At 37.5% G+C, this 19,404-nt stretch overlaps 2 non-coding genes and 1 pseudogene across 2 annotated transcripts; all 3 read right to left on the reverse strand.

The window, feature by feature from the left end:
* Positions 1 to 5,815: 5,815 nt before the first annotated feature.
* LOC127642834 (autophagy-related protein 16-like) overlaps positions 5,816 to 19,404 on the reverse strand; it is a 23,208-nt pseudogene continuing 9,619 nt past the window's right edge.
* On the reverse strand, positions 6,013 to 6,291 carry LOC127642839 (small Cajal body-specific RNA 6). Its single transcript, XR_007970425.1, has one exon. It is a non-coding gene; the product is annotated as a small Cajal body-specific RNA 6 (non-coding RNA).
* Positions 6,593 to 6,870, reverse strand: LOC127642838 (small Cajal body-specific RNA 6). Its single transcript, XR_007970424.1, has one exon. It is a non-coding gene; the product is annotated as a small Cajal body-specific RNA 6 (non-coding RNA).

The following is a 19,404-nucleotide window of genomic DNA, read 5'->3' on the forward strand; positions in this document are numbered from 1 at the left end:
ACACAGACCCAACACTTACAGTATATATTAATATGTTAAGTATTATATGAATATATATATATATATATATATGTATTATTTACTATTAATATTTGTAGTATTTTAAACATTCAAGTATTGCAAAATAATTGCAAAATTAGCTGCAAAAATAAATGGCATCTTGTGGAGCATTTGCTTCTGTTTCACACATGACAATAAAAGACTGAACACAAGCTGGTGCTGATTATATTATTTAATCAATTACATGTGCACAATTGTATTTTTTACTCCGTGCTTCTGCATTTTAATGGAAAAGTATGCAAAAAAATGGTCCTACTCCCTTAAAGATATTAATGAAGTGTCCTGAGATATCTCACTTTGTAAACAGCAAACAAACATGTGCTCGTTGTTTTGCTCGTTTTTTTAAATGACCTTTGCAGGTTTTGGAATGAGGGGGCGTGGCTAACTCAACGGCTCAGTAATGTGAAAATCACTTACAGCACCTTTAAAGACGCCTGATATAAAGTGGGTCTGATTTTTCTATCCTTGTTTTACGAGAGGTCTTAAATGCAGTTTTCCGGGGTTGCACAATGCATTTAGTTAATTGTTACATTAATGCATGTGCATGATTACACCTAAAATCTTATATTACTGTGATTATACTTATATTAGCACAGATTGTAGTTAGAATCCAGTCATCTCCCCACTTAACTCTTTACATTTTAGCCATGTGTTCAAACAAATGAGATCACTCTTTATCCTGATGCCAAGCGGAAGCATACAGGACTGAGCTGGATAAATATCAAAGGGTGTGTGTAAGTCTATTGTAAATAGGCAGACATTATATGTCCATACGTAACTCTGCGTTCCCTTGGCAGAGAGGAAAGTTAGCGAGTCGACAAGGGTTTGCTATGACTCATGCGAGTCTCAGTAACACTCAGACCACCGTGTTGATTATTTGACAAATCCACCATTTGGACTCGTATGGGAAAAGTGCGGAGGACAAAAATCACCTTTTTAAAGAGTTCGGGGGACGTGTCCCGCGGCTGCTACGCCCCTGCTCATGTGACACACACACACACTCACTCACTCACTCACTCACTCACAAACACACACACTCACACACACACAAACACACACTCAATACACACACACACACTCACACAGACACACTCACAAACACGCACAACACACACACACACTCATTCAGACACATACACACTCCCACACACATACACACAAACACAAAGACACATTCACACACTCATTCACAAACACACACAGACACACTCACACACACACACACACAAACACAAAGACACACTCACTCACACACTCACTCACAAACACACACACACACACACTCAATACACTCACACAGACACACTCACAAACACACACAACACACACACACACTCATTCAGACACATACACACTCCCACACACATACACACAAACACAAAGACACACTCACACACTCATTCACAAACACACACAGACACACACACACACAAACACGAAGACACACTCACTACACACACTCACTCACAAACACACACACACACACACACACTCGATACACTCACACAGACACACTCACACAAGACACACAGACACACACACACACATCATTCAGACACATACACACTCCACACACACATACACACAAACACAAAGACACACACACACACTCATTCACACAGACACACACACAGACACACACACACAGACAAACAGACAGACACACACACACACACACACACACACACACACACACACACAAAACAGACAGACAGACACACATACAGAATGACACACACAACAACAGACAGACAGACACACACACACAGACACACACACACACACACAAAACAGCTCAGACAGACACACACACACAAACAGACAGACAGACACACATAGAGAATGACACACACACACAGATAGACAGAAACACACACACACACACACACACACAGACAGACACACACACACACAGACAGACAGTCAAAGATACAAACAAACACAGATACACATACACACACACACACACAAACAGACAGACAGACACACATACAGAATGACACACAACAACAGACAGACAGAAACACACACACAGACACACACACACACGCACAAAACAGTCAGACAGACACACACACACAAAACAGACAGACAGACACACATAGAGAATGACACACACACACAGATAGACAGAAACACACAAACAGACACACACACACAGACAGAAACACACACACACACAGACAGACAGTCAAAGATAAAAACAAACACAGATACACACACACACACACACACAACGACACACACAGAAAGACACACACACACATACAGAAAGACACAAACACACACACACGCACACACAGACAGACAGACAGACAGACACAAACAGACAGACAGACAGACACACACGCACAGACAGAAAAACAGACAGACACACTCACACACACAGACACACACACAGAATGACACACACACACAGACACACAAACAGACAGAAAGACAAACAGACACAGATAAACACACACACAGACACACAAACACACACAGACAGACAGACACAAACACACACTGACAGACAGACACAAACAAACACACACTGACAGACAGACACACACACACAGACAGAGAGACAAACACACACACACAGAGAGACAAACACACACACACAGACAGACACATACACACACACAGACAGACACACACACAAACAGACAGACACAAAGACACACCACGACACAAAAACAGACAGACAGACAGACACACACAAAAACAGACAGACAGAAACACACACACACAAACAAAACAGACAGACACAAAGACACACCCACACACAAAAACAGACAGACAGACACACACAAAAACAGACAGACACAGACACACATACAGATAGACAGAAACACACAGATAGACAGACACAAACATGCACACAGTCACAGATACAAACAAAGACAGAAACAGACAAAAAGACATACAAATACACACACACACACAAACACACACACACACAGAAACAGACAGACAGACACACACACATACACAGAGAGACAAACACACACACACACACACACACACACAGAAACAGACAGACACACACACACACATACACACACACACACACAGAGAGAGACAAACACACACACAGAAACAGAAACACACACAGACACACAAACAGACAGTCAAAAATAAAAACACACACAGAGACAGACACACACACAGAAAGACACACAAACACAAACAGACACACAAACAGACAGTCAAAGATAAAAACAGACACAGATACACATACACACAGACACAAAAACAGACAGACACACACACACACACAGACACAGATACACACACACAGAATGACACATACACACACAGAAAGACACACAAACACACACACAAAGACACACACACATACAGACGAACAGACACACACACACACACAGAGAGACAGACACACACACAGACACACAAACAGACAGTCAAAGATAAAAACAGACACAGATACACATACACACACAGACACACAACGACACACACAGAAAGACACACACACACATACATACAGAAAGACAGACAGACAGACACAAACAGATACACAAACACACACAGAAAGACACGCACACACAGACAGACAGACAGACACAAACACACACGCACGGACACAAAAACAGACAGACACACACACACAGACAGACACACACACACACACAGAATGACACACACACACACAGAAAGACACACAAACACAAACACACACACAGAAAGACAAACACAGACACAGATAAACACACACACACACACACACAGACACACAAACACAAGCAGACAGACAGACACAAACACACACAGATACACAGAGAGACACACACACACACACACACACACACACACACACAGAGAGAGAGACAAACACACAGACACACAGCCAGAAACACACACACACAGCCAGAAACACACACACACACACACAGACAGACAGACACAAAGACACACCCGCACAAAAAAACAGACAGAGACACACACAAAAACAGACAGACACACATACAGAATGACACAGACACACAGATAGACAGACACAAAGACACACCCGCACAAAAAAACAGACAGAGACACACACAAAAACAGACAGACACACATACAGAATGACACAGACACACAGATAGACAGAAACACACACAAACAGACAGACAGACAGAAACACACACACACACACACAAACACACACACAGACAGACACACACAGATACAAACACAGACAGACAGACAGAAACACAGACAGACACAAACAAAAACAGACAGACACAGATAAACACAGAATGACACACACACACACACACACACAGAAACACACACAGACACAAACACAGACAGACACAAACAAAAACAGACAGACACAAACACACATTGATTTTAAGTGTTCGAGTCTATGTACCATAGACTAAAAAAGATGGCCGACGCCCTTCGCTCTTTTCCATTGGTGAGAACTGAAGCCGCCAGTGTCCCGATATGGCACTGACATCTTGGGACTTGAGTCTCGCGCAGTTGCGATTTCGGGACCAGACCTGCGCAGTAGTGAGCAGGAAGTAAAGCCGCGAAATCAAGGCCCCGCCCTCACTCTCGCTGAATCAATCGCAAGCACACGCCCCTGCACTTTTGACTTATGACGGTGTGAAATAATTAATTATAGAAATTTTGATATTAAATTTAAAGCTCCAATCTCCTCAGTCCTCCGAAGATCCCGAAAAAAGTCAGTTGGTGCTTCAGTGACTACTTCGGCTCAGAGAACCTGTCAATCACAGCTGTCAATCATGATGTCACAGCACCGTTTTCATAGCATCAAATTACTAAAAACAAACACTTGAAATGACATCAACGTGATAGAAACTACAGTAAATGACAGAAACTATCTTTGGAAAAAAGATATGTGAAGTGTAATTTAATTGTTTAGTTGGTCTCACGTCCCGTTGAATAACATGGGGAGGCGGGGCTTATGACCTATACTAGGACCAGTCACTGGGGGCGATCGAGACATTTTGGCTTCACTTTTGAGGGCTTGTGCGGCACGCTTGGTATGTACATGTGATTCAGTGATATTCTCACCCGCAGTCTGAAGTCGTCAACAGTCCAAATTCTGCTCGCAAAATCGTTAGATAGCATACTCGACCCCTGCAATACACAAACACACCGCGTTCAGTTCTGCTCGAGTCAAATCAGTTCAAACCAATTCAGGTTGGCTGGGAATTTCTTAATTTTAAAAGCATCTCCATTGCTTTGAGCTTCATTTTCACGGGCGGTTTATCGTTGTCCTTCAGTCCCGCCCTCCTGTGTGTTGTGTTGATGTTGGACGCTGCTGTTTTGGGTCTCGCTTAATTCTCTAAAAGACTCTTAATGCGGCAGAAACATCCATAATATCAGCTGCCACCTCAAACCAGCAACGCAAAACTAGAGCATGCTGGGAAACTTAAACAAGGGGCTGCTGCGAGGGACCAAAAGGGACTCTGGTAGGTGTCTTCATGGAAAACACTAACAAGCGTTGCACTCGGTGGATTGTCGTTTGTAACTGTAAATCTCTGCAATAATATTGGTGGTGGTGGAGGCATAGTGGGCTAAAGCACATAACTTGTAATCAGAAGGTTGCTGGTTCGATCCCCACAGCCACCACCATTGTGTCCTTGAGCAAGGCACTTAACTCCAGGTTGCTCCGGGGATTGTCCCTGTAATAAGTGCACTGTAAGTCGCTTTGGATAAAAGCGTCTGCAAAATGCATAAATGTAAATGTGATGCACTTATATCCAGCTCTAGTGACTAATACAGAATAACTTACCGCACTGTCAAACTCTATACTGGTGATTCCAGCATTACTGCCGGTCAGTGCTCCTTTGGGTTCACACCGCCCTGGACAAAAAAATAAGCTTTTAGACACTTTTTAAAGGAGGAAACACTGAAATTCTGCGGTTGCACTGTTGAGTTTCACAAGGTTTAGAGCAAAATTTGGACAATTTCCTCTTTGAAACGACTGAAGGTCTCAGCTTGAAAACTTGAGATCACGGGCCGGTTTTACGTTCTCTTTGAGTCCCGCCCTCCTGTGTGTTACGTTGATGTTGGACGCTGCTGATTCGAGTCTCTAGTTCTTCAAAAGACTCTTAATTCAGCAAAAACATCCATAATATCAGCTGCCACCTCAAACCAGCAACGCACAACTCCAGCATGCTGGGAAAACTCATGAGGAGCTGCTGGGAGGGAAGAAAAGGGACTGGAAGGAGACGACGGTGTCAGACCTTTTACATCACATCATTGACCTTTGACCCTTGATGAAAACTGTGGTTGATAATATCCATACACTACCTGATATGACCTCCCAGAGTTTGACCCGGCGGTCCATTCCTCCTGTGGCGAGCAGACGAGAACCAGGACCAAACCTCACAGCGTTCACTTCTCCATCATGGGCGTCCTGCACATATAAACGTTCATCTGAAGATTGTAAACATTATTGGAGGCTTTTTTGGTCACATTAGACCATTATTTTACAATTAGTACACCGTATGTGTATAAAGTGAGCTTTCAAATTCAGCCAAAATATGCAGGAGCTCACGAGGTTAAAGGTCTCAGCTTGAAAACTTGAGATCACGGGCCGCTTTTACGTTCTCTTTGAGTCCCGCCCTCCTGTGTGTTACGTTGATGTTGGACGCTGCTGATTCGAGTCTCTAGTTCTTTAAAAGACTCTTAATTCAGCAAAACATCCATAATATCAGCAGCCACCTCAAACCAGCAATACACCACTAAAGTACGCTGGGATAAAAAGAAAGGGGCTGCTGGGACGGTCAAAAAGGGACTGGAAGGAGATGACGGCGTCAGACCTTTTACATCACATCATTGACCTTGTGGACAATAAATAAAGTAAATAAAATGCCATATAAAAGTAAATATACTCACAAAGATGTGCAGAGCAGTTGAGGGAACCCGGATGTCGGTACACGCCGATGGCACTTCCGCGGTTTCAGCAGACGTCCCGAACGAGTTCACAGAACGACGCCTTCTAATGGAGAGAAAGACGGGCTGTTCTGTACTCGCTTTGAATGACTATATTGTCTTACTTTAACAAGCATGGATTCTTAGTAAAGAGGGGCATTCATGGACTAAAGCGTGTATAATTGCACAATGTTACATGGCAATATTATTAGATAAGCATGTGACATTCTCTTCAAATCAAAATGTTTTGCAGTAAATTTAGTCACAATTGCTATTTCACCGCTCATGCACAAAAACACACATAAAGGTGGACAAGACAGACAATTCTAGGGCTGAGTACCTATAGTACTAAATCATCTCCATTTATATGTACATATATATACACACACTACCAGTCAATAGTTTTGAAACGCGACTGAAATGTTTCTCACAATCTTAAAAATCTTTTGATCTGAAGGCGTTTGATTACATGTATGAAATTGGTTTTGTCGACAAAAATATAATTGTGCCAATCTCGATTTGAAGATGCTAAAATATAACAGTTTTGATTTATTTTGGATTTTGTTTAGTCACAGCATAATTCCATTTATGTTATTCCATAGTTTTGATGACTTTACTATTATTCTAAAATGTGAAAAGAAAAAAGAAGAAAAAAAAAAGAAAATATTTATATTTATATATATATATATATATATATATATATTATGTACATACACACACACACATATAATAAAGAACGTGTATGTGTTTCAAAACATTTGACCTGTAGTGTGTGTGTGTGTGTGTGTGTGTGTGTGTGTGTGTGTGTGTGTGTGTGTATGTGTGTGTGTGTGTATATATATATATACGCTCATGCACGTATTAAATTCAAGGCCCTGATGCTGGCATATAAAACAGTCACTGGGTCTGCTCCAGCATACCTAAAAACATTTATGCAGAGCTACGCTCCCACCAGAAACCTGCGGTCGGCTAAGGAACGTCGCCTTGTCGTACAAAAACAAAGAGGCACCAAAACACTTTTCCGGACTTTCAGTTTCATCATACCACGGTGGTGGAATGACCTTCCCAACTCAATCCGGGTAGCTAACTCACTCTCTATCTTCAAAAAACGGCTAAAAACACATCTTTTCCAAAAGCACTTAACCGGTCACTTAAAAAAATTTTTTCACATTTTAGAATAATGTGAAAGTTTTTTTAATGAAATAAATTAATATGGTGGAACAATTATATTTTTGTCAACAAAACTAATTTCAAACATTTACTATATATATACACACACACACATATATTATATATATATATATATATATATATATATATATATATATATATTAGGGCTGTCGATTTAACACGCTAATTCAGTGCGATAAATTTGACAAAAAATAACGTGTTGAACAAAATTAATGCAATTAATCTCAATGCCCCGAACCGTAATATGGAAGATTCCTGAGAAATGCGTGTAGTACCACCTGTTTACTCCAGGGGCAGTAAGTGAAACTTCAGCTGTATGAGCAACACACAGTTTATACAGTGAAGAAACACTTCAGCAGAACAACACAAACATGCGTTACATTCTTGCGTTCTAAACACTTGATGAAGCGCAAATTCGAATTTAAGAGATCTCAAGATGTGTTCTAAGTATTAAACTATATTTAACTTGACACAGTGACCTAAATATTTATGTTTATGACACAACACACCTGAGACGCGACACAAGCATGTCTGACGATGTCAATAATGCAATGCAATTTAATTACATGAATTTTTACTTTTATAATATACATTATATTTATAATCATTATAATAATTGTATCATTATATTGACCAGCCCTATAAAACCTCCACATCTTACACACTAACAACTGCACACACAGAAATGGCAAGACTTCTATTTCCACATTTCTACCACATAAAGACTTGCATAATCCCTTCCTCAGTCATTCTGAAATATAACCCTCTCCCGGAGTTTAGCATTTTTTTGGGTTCACGTTAGCAGTTTAAAACAGTGTCACTCAAGTCACACACAAACACATTCTGACACCACAGTATGCATCACCTGGAGTCGGACGGGATGAAACCAGGTTGGACAGAATCAGACAAGCTGCAGACACAGAAAGAGTGAACAATGAGACACCCACACCCACACACACACACACACACACACACACACACCCAGTTTATTTTATTATTTTAGTGAGGACTCATAGACTCAATAATTTGCGGTTCCCCAACCAGGGACAATGCACGGATTTAACAAGCACCTACTATTTTTAAACGTGCCTAATTGTGTTTTAAAGGTCTCCTACAACAGATTTACATGCATCCAACGTCAAAAAACACTTTAATTTGCTCATAATTTAAATTGCAGCATCACCATTTTTTCCCCAAGTGTCAAAAACGATTCATTCTAAACTCCTCCTTTCAGAGAGTCTACTCTGCTCTGATTGGTCCGCTCTAAAGCATACATTCTAAACTCCTCCTTTCAGAGAGTCTACTCTGCTCTGATTGGTCAGATGTCCCAGTCTGTTGTGATTGGTCTACCGCTTAGTGTAGTGTTTGAGGGCGGGTCAAAGCTGTTCATGAGCAGCCAATGAAGACCAGAGGCGGGTTTTGTGTTACCAAATGACGTAGGCTAGTACAGGAAGTGTCTGGAATTACTAACAACTCGCTTCAGGTGTTCAGAATCGGTTCTATCTTTACGGAGTCAATTACTCCATTTAACTTTTTAATGAAAATATGCACTCTTACGCTCACCTACAACTTATTAATACATACACACACTGTCAAATAAACAGCCATAAAACAATAATAAGCAGTAGCTGATTTTAAAGTGCTCTGAGCTCCCTGCATGCTTGGACAATGTGCAACAGTGTCGCATCTTCACTTTGAAGCGTGCAGCGCATACAGACTATAGATTTGTTTAAATAAAATCAGTTTAAGAATAACATTTGGCCATTTTGCTATGTTTTTCTGTCCCTAAATTTAGGACCTCTTTAAAGGATAATTAAGACTTGTGTTATACCATTTCAGACATTTATGGCCTTACATTTTGGAAACCGAAAACAAGACTTTTTAAGGACGCTGGGAACACCATTTGCATGTCCAATTAACAGGTTTATACATCTGTAAGTGTCGGACTCACACTTCACCGCTCAAGACGTTTCAGTACATTAGTGATGATATTTTAGGCCTCACAAGTATAGCAAAAGAGTGCACGTACACGCACAATCACACTTCGACACAGAGGATGAGGAAGAGGAGAAGAGGAAGGTATAATAAGACTGTAATATACCCGAACATATTAGAGATGGAATCCAGCAGACCGCCAGGAGGAAGAGCCTGAGACGAGCTTACTGAGACAGAAAACATCTGGATGAATTGTTGAATTGTTGTTACATATAATGCCAACATGAGTGTTTTCACGTGACATTTCTGCGCTGCGGTGTGTACCTGGGTGTGCGGCTGAGCGGTCTGCTCGGACACGATTCACCCGCTCCCTTCCCAGCATCCTCTGAGAGAACCTCGATGTCATCATCTCTACACCAATCAGATCAAAGCATTCATTGAAATCTCAGAGGATTCCCACCAGGACTCGAGGCACCGAAATGCCACCAAAATACAAAAATACCTCCGTGAGAACATAGTGTTTTAATTGCAACATTTGATACATTTACTTTTTTTTTGTCTTTAAATATGAGATCTAATTATTAAAACAGCTCCTTTATGATTCATTCTCATTAGGGTTAATTGTAGTTGAATTAAAAGGATTACACAAGGGGTCTGGGTATGCCAGCGCAGTATTGAGGGTGTGCTGAGTGACTCCAGCCGGTCTCCTTAGCAACCAAATTGGCTCGGTTGCTAGGGAGGGTAGAGTCACGTGGGGTAACCTCCTCGTGGTCGCTATAATGTGGTTCTCGCCTCGGTGGGGCGCGTGGTGAGTTGTGCGTTGATGCCGTGGAGCCTGAAGCCTCCACACGCGCTACGTCTCCACGGTAACGTGCTCAACAAGTCACGTGGTAAAATGCGTGGATTAATGGTCTCAGACGCGGAGGCAACAGTGATTCGTCCTCCGCCACCCGGATTGAGGCGAGTCACTACGCCAACACGAGGACTAAGAGCGCGTTGGGAATTGGGCGTTACAAATTGGGAAGAAAAATTTAAATAATTAAATCTATAATTAAAACGTTATTCGACCTATACCCTAAACCAGGGGTGTCCACACTTTTTTGCGTGATGATCTACTTTTAAATGACCAACTCAATAAGATCTACCAACTAAAAAAAAAACACAATTTTGTTAAAAAAAAATGCTTGTTGGGACTACTGCATGTATCCCTACATGGAATTCATCTTCTAATTAATGTTGATTTCATTCAGTTTTAACACTAAACCCAAAACACCTACAGCACAACATAAACAATAGCCAGGGCGTTTACCTTATTCTGATGATTTGCACTGAATTGAATCAGACAGTTTTGTATAATCCGGGCATTCGCTGCTGGTAGCTAGCCACAAAAACTGCTAGCTTCGCAATGTCGCGCTCTGTTCTAAGAAGCCCTTGGAAGGCACGAACCTGGTTGTCATGACAACTAAATAAACAAAAATCTTGCCTGGTCAAAATGTACTCGACAAGTGCAAGTCTATGTTTATTTTACACGTACCATATAATTACTGTTTCTTTTACACGTACTATAGAATTACTATGTTTCTTTTACAAGTACCATAGAATTACTGTTTCTTTTACACGTACCATAGAATTACTGTTTCTTTCACACGTACCATAGAATTACTATGTTTCTTTTACAAGTACCATAGAATTACTGTTTCTTTTACACGTACCATAGAATTACTGTTTCTTTTACACTTACCATAGAATTACTGTTTCTTTTACACGTACCATAGAATTACTGTTTCTTTTACACGTACCATAGAATTACTGTTTCTTTTACACGTACCATAGAATTACTATGTTTCTTTTACACGTACCATAGAATTACTATGTTTCTTTTACACGTACAATAGAATTACTGTTTCTTTTACACTTACCATAGAATTATGTAGCATAGAATTACTGTTTCTTTTACACGTACCATATAATTACTGTTTCTTTTACACGTACTATAGAATTACTGATGTTTATTTTACACGTACCATAGAATTGCTGTTTCTTTTACATTTACCATAGAATTACTATGTTTCTTTTACACTTACAATAGAATTATGTAGCATAGAATTACTGTTTCTTTTACACGCTACCATAGAATTGCTGTTTCTTTTACATTTACCATAGAATTACCTATGTTTCTTTTACACGCACCATAGAATTACTGTTTCTTTTACATTTACCATAGAATTATATAGCATAGAATTACTATGTTTCTTTTACACATACCATAGAATTACTGTTTCTTTTACACGTAGTATAGAATTACGATATTTATTTTACACTTACCATAGAATTGCTGTTTCTTTTACATTTACAATAGAATTACTATGTTTCTTTTACACGTACCATAGAATTACTGTTTCTTTTACATTTACCATAGAATTATATAGCATAGAATTACTATGTTTCTTTTACACATACCATAGAATTACTGTTTCTTTTACACTAGTATAGAATTACGATATTTATTTTACACTTACCATAGAATTGCTGTTTCTTTTACATTTACAATAGAATTACTATGTTTCTTTTACACGTACCATAGAATTACTATGTTTCTTTTACACGTACAATAGAATTACTGTTTCTTTTACACGTACCATAGAATTATGTAGCATAGAATTACTATGTTTCTTTTACACTAACCATATAATTACTGTTTCTTTTACACGTACTCTGAATTACGATGTTTATTTTACACGTACCATAGAATTGCTGTTTCTTTTACATTTACCATAGAATTACTATGTTTCTTTTACACGTACAATAGAATTATGCAGCATAGAATTACTGTTTCTTTTACACCTACCATAGAATTGCTGTTTCTTTTACATTTACCATAGAATTACTGTTTCTTTTACACGTACCATAGAATTACTGTTTCTTTTACACGTAGTATAGAATTACGATATTTATTTTACACTTACCATAGAATTGCTGTTTCTTTTGCATTTACCATAGAATTACTGTTTCTTTTACACGTACCATAGAATTATGTAGCATAGAATTACTGATTCTTTTACACGTACCATAGAATTATGTAGCATAGAATTACTGTTTCTTTTACACGTACCATAGAATTGCTGTTTCTTTTACATTTACCATAGAATTATGTAGCATAGAATTACTGTTTCTTTTACACGTACCATATAATTACCGTTTCTTTTACACGTAGTATAGAATTACGATATTTATTTTACACTTACCATAGAATTGCGGTTTCTTTTACATTTACCATAGAATTACTATGTTTCTTTTACACGTACCATAGAATTATGTAGCATAGAATTACTGATTCTTTTACACGTACCATAGGATTACTGTTTCTTTTACATTTACCATAGAATTACTATGTTTCTTTTACATTTACCATAGAATTACTGTTTCTTTTACACGTACCATAGAATTACTATGTTTCTTTTACATTTACCATAGAATTACTGTTTCTTTTACACGTACCATAGAATTACTGTTTCTTTTACATTTACCATAGAATTACTGTTTCTTTTACACGTACCATAGAATTATGTAGCATAGAATTACTATGTTTCTTTTACACGTACCATATAATTACTGTTTCTTTTACACGTACTCTGGAATTACTGATGTTTATTTTACACGTACCATAGAATTGCTGTTTCTTTTACATTTACCATAGAATTACTATGTTTCTTTTACACGTACCAGAGAATTACTATATTTCTTTCACACGTACCATAGAATTACTGTTTCTTTTACACGTACCATAGAATTACTGTTTCTTTTACACGTACCATAGAATTACTATGTTTCTTTCACACGTACCATAGAATTACTGTTTCTTTTACACGTACCATAGAATTACTGTTTCTTTTACACGTACCATAGAATTACAATGTTTATTTTACACGTACCATAGAATTACAATGTTTATTTTACACGTACCATAGAATTACTGTTTCTTTTACACGTACCACAGAATTACTGTTTCTTTTACACGTACCACAGAATTACTGTTTCTTTTACACGTACCACAGAATTACTGTTTCTTTCACACGTGCCATAGAATTACTATATTTCTTTTACACGTACCATAGAATTACTATATTTCTTTTACACGTACCATAGAATTACGATGTTTATTTTACACGTACCATAGAATTACTGTTTCTTTTACAAATACCATAGAATTACTGTTTCTTTTACACGTACCATAGAATTACTGTTTCTTTTACACGTACCATAGAATTACTAAGTTTCTTTTAAAGGTACCATAGAATTACTATGTTTCTTTTACACGTACCATAGAATTACTATGTTTCTTTTACACGTACCATAGAATTACTGTTTCTTTTACACGTACCATAGAATTACTGTTTCTTTTACACGTACCATAGAATTACTGTTTCTTTTACACGTACCATAGAATTACTGTTTCTTTTACACGTACCATAGAATTACTGTTTCTTTTACACGTACCATAGAATTACTGTTTCTTTTACACGTAAGATAGAATTACTGTTTCGTTTACACGTACCATAGAATTACTGTTTCTTTTACACGTACCATAGAATTACTGTTTCTTTTACACGTACCATAGAATTACTGTTTCTTTTACACGTAAGATAGAATTACTGTTTCGTTTACACGTACCATAGAATTACTGTTTCTTTTACATGTACCATAGAATTACTGTTTCTTTTACACATACCATAGAATTACTATATTTCTTTTACACGTACCATAGAATTACTATGTTTCTTTCACACGTACCACAGAATTACTGTTTCTTTTACACGTAAGATAGAATTACTGTTTCGTTTACACGTACCATAGAATTACTGTTTCTTTTACACGTACCATAGAATAACTGTTTCTTTTACACATACCATAGAATTACTGTTTCTTTTACACGTACCATAGAATTACTATATTTCTTTTACACATACCATAGAATTACTATATTTCTTTTACACATACCATAGAATTACTATATTTCTTTCATATGTACAATAGAATTACTGTGTTTCTTTTACACGTACCATAGAATTACTATATTTCTTTCACATGTACCATAGAATTACTATATTTCTTTTACACGTACCATAGAATTACTGTTTCTTTTACATGTACCATAGAATTACTGTTTCTTTTACACGTACCATAGAATTACTGTTTCTTTTACACATTTAGTTTTTTTTGCTGTACTTGCGAAATGTAATATCAGTCGACCTATACCCTAAACTCTTATATCCATTACAGAAATTGTACCCTAAAAAATTAACTTCTATGTTATTAATTATTTCAGTGATGGGCATCAATAGAAAAAAATATATTCACTATAGAACTTTATATGCATACATTTTTTTAGTTAAATTTCTGGCATGGAAATTAACATTTTAAAATTCCTTGACAATTCCTGATTTTCCATGGCTGTGGGAATACTGAATTAAATGAAATTTATGCTGGATTAAAAACTCCAAGTTAGTTCATTCGTTAGTTAATAAGTGATTTTACACCAAGGCTAAAAACAAGTTAAAATATATTAAAAGGTAGACCCTCAAAAGTGTTTGCCAGGTAAAATAATTTCCTAAAAGAAATCCAATAAAATATGTTTCAAAGATGCATGTGATGCATAACGATACTGAGTCTGGCAACGTGTGTAAATGATCGGATCATAGTACCGTGAGTACTGAAATATAAGATGTGTAAAACTCAAAGCAACTCAAACTTACGGGTTTATTGGAAGAGGTTCCTTCAGCAGCGCCTGCTAATTCCTTCTGAAGCTTCGCCTGCCTGCGTCTGCAATGACATCAGGTAACACAAATACTTTACCTTTGAGTTTACACACATTTTAACCTGTGCAGAAACACTCCGCCTGCTTCAAACAACCAATCACAGAGGGGGCTCATTTCTGCATGGAAGGTCAGGAATTGAGCCTCCTTTCTTCTGCATGGAAGGTCAGAAACTGATGGGTGTCGACCCATTACACCCATTCTTTTGTCTTGCTGGCTGAGCAATCAATTAGCAAAAGTGAGAACGACTTTCAGTTCATGCACATCAGCAATTCACAGCTCATTTATCAGAGTTGACTAACATCTTTACCTCCATCAAGGTGATATGAACTTTATCACATCAAGATTTTAGGTTTATTTACTTTTATTTACTTCTAGATGCTGGCCAAAATATATTTTAAATGATATTTCATTTATATGGTCGTGCATTTAAAGGCAAAAAATATTCCAATATCACGATTTTATTTTATTTATACAATTTGTATAAAAAGTATCAATTCTAGATCTTGTAACGTCAACATTTATATGAACTTTAAAATCAATTTTTACATCGAATTTCACGTTAATTGTAGTGCAAGAAGAAAAACAGATGAAGTTATATTTATAATCACCTTTTCAGCTTCCTGTTAAGATCCTGATTAATTACACGTATGCTTTTAAAAGTACACTATTAGTACTCAATTACGGTCATCGTAATAATTATTATTATTAGTTTAGCACCTTCCATACATCAAATGTAGCTTAAAGAGTTAGTTCAGCCAAAAATGTACGTTCTCTCATGATTTAGTCACTTTAATTAATCTCAGATGTGTTTCTTTCCTTCTTCAGCAGAGCCGAAATGGAGATTTTTATAAGCACATTTCAGCTGTGTTTGTCCATACAATGAAAGTGAACGGTTGCCGTGAGGCTGCTGGCTGTATGGCGACCCAAAAGTCATATTTAGGCATGATAAAAGTAATCCATGCGACTCCAGACGCTCAATTAATGTCTTTTGAAGCAAAAACTATTTGAGCGATAATCACCTTAAAATATAGCACGATATACGATTATATCGTAAACCTTCTGCCGAGGGTCGGTGACTATGTTTGCTTTATTGATTGTGCTTTAAAATTTTAATTAATTTAATGAAACACAAAAACACGACTCAATTCAAATTGCACTTAAACCCTCTGGGGTCGACGGACGCGCCGGCGCTCCTGCTGGATATTTTCGTCATTACAGCGGAAACAACTTAAAATACTTTATAAAAAACATACATATAAGTGTAAGACATCATTAGAGACTATAAAGGGTAAACTTTTATTTGTGTATACTCACAATAACAACAAAACCTTGTGCTTTTGTAAAATAAAGAAAATAAAAAGGGTGAGCTGTCAGCCGTCTCTGTGTAAATGAGCATATTTCTGAAATGAGTCACAAAAATGAACTGAAACTCCATGAATACTTATCACACAAACATGAAACATATGTCTAAAGAAAGCTTAAAATGTCTACTTTTAAATAAAACTATTAAAATTTATTCTATCAATGTAATCTGTATGAAACAAAGCGATGTACAGGTTCTCCTGGCTCAGCTTCATTATAGCTAATGTGATCCACCCACCAGCAGAGGGCTTATTCATACGCTTAATGTGCTGAGACGATCAACGCACATGGTGAACGCTCCGACTGTGCCTTAAAAACAGTTCATTCACTTTTCTGCACATTTGAAAGATCGCACGATACACAAGCTTAGGAAACTCATATTTTGGATCAAATAAATGCAGCCTTGGTGAGCAGAAGAGACTTATTTAAATGGTAGTGTAGGTCTAAAATTAAGTAAAGTCTTTATGTAAAGAAAATGTATAGTCAGATTACTTGATTTTGATCATTAAATCTCCTCACATTCATTCTCCATCTGTCACATTCATCATTGATAGGCCCAGAGGAGGGTCTTTTGTCTTCTCAGGTGTGAATTACATCAATATTCATGATAGTTCACGCCTCCTCACATATCGCCTTTCAACACTAAACGTGTCTTACAAAGGTTAAATGACTATATTGTTTTGTATGAATGAGTGATCAGGATACTTTTCACATCATTGTGTAGCACAAACTCTAGGCTACAAGATCCAGTTCTCAAAGGTCTTGTGGACAAATGTTTAGTATGTGTTATATGACCTTATTTCAGTGACTTAACATTTTAGTTTTTTCAAAAACCATGCATAAACGTTATTTTCTCAAAAATACAAACATGTACTCACATATTATTGTAGCCCAGTTTGTGTTGAATACAGTGTTATCAGACTTTAGCCATTAATGTGTTTTTAAGCAACTGAAAAAAGCACAAATGTCAAGGCATGTCAAAACTTCTCCAGGGCCCAAAACAATCTCAGACCCCAGAGGGTTAAACTAAACAAAAAAAAGGCAATCAATCCAAATATTTACCGTCTCCGCAAGCATCCATCAATGACAACAGGTGCAAAATTACTTTTTGGCTGTGCCAGGGGAATGTCACTCCAATTGTTTTATCATTTTTTATCACTTAAATGTTGTTAAGAGTGTATCACAGTGTAAAACATGTCATTTCCTGTTGCCAGTAGGTGGCGCTATGACTATAACTGAATATTGGCACGTAGATGTATTCAGGCCGGGACTCTTATCAAACATGTGACATTTTGTGCAGATTGGACATTTTATGTTTGAGTTACAACAACTTCCTGTTTCATGGCTGAAACGTCAAAATTTGTCAAGCCACCACGGACACGGCGTTCAACGAAAACTCAAAAGCGTCGCAATTTAGCATCACAAAGGCCTTTAGATTAGACGGACCAAATATGATGTTGATCTGATTTAATCTCTAGGAGGAGGAGTTAAAGTACTGAGGCCTGCAAATGGCAAAAATTGAAGAAATAAATCACAATGGCTGACTTCCTGTTGGGTTTAGGATATGGCTCTAAGAGACTTTTTTGTACGTGTTGACATGTTACATACACATACCGATTTTCTTACGTGTAGGTGAATCGTGGCACGAGGGCTGCTTCGTTGAAATTTTGTAGGTGGGCTTATTGAGCCATTTTGCCACACCTTATTCTGCTACCAATATCAGATGAAAATTCTCACCACTTCTGATGCGTGGGCAAAGTTTCATGAGATTTCGAGTATGTTTAGGCCCTCAAAAATGGGATTCATTTGGGGAAAAAATAATAAATGCCTAGTAGAACTGCTTAAATAAAATAAAATAAAATATCTGTTTTTGAGTGTTGCAATCGGCATCATATAAGCCGAAATGTGCTTATAAAAATCTTAATTTCGGTTCTGCTGAAGAAGGAAAGTCAAGCACGTCTGGGAGTAAATCAAGAGTTTTCATTTTTGGGTGAACTACCTCTTTAAAGTGTGTGCATAATATAACATCACAAAAGACACAAAAGTAAATAAATATACGCACATATCAACCAATTTAAAAATTATTTTAAAAACATGGTTTGGCGCCTCTCTAATGTCTATAGTACTGGATTTGTGTGCA

The sequence above is a fragment of the Xyrauchen texanus genome, unplaced genomic scaffold (genome assembly GCF_025860055.1).
Source record: "Xyrauchen texanus isolate HMW12.3.18 unplaced genomic scaffold, RBS_HiC_50CHRs HiC_scaffold_89, whole genome shotgun sequence".
Lineage (NCBI taxonomy): Eukaryota > Metazoa > Chordata > Actinopteri > Cypriniformes > Catostomidae > Xyrauchen > Xyrauchen texanus.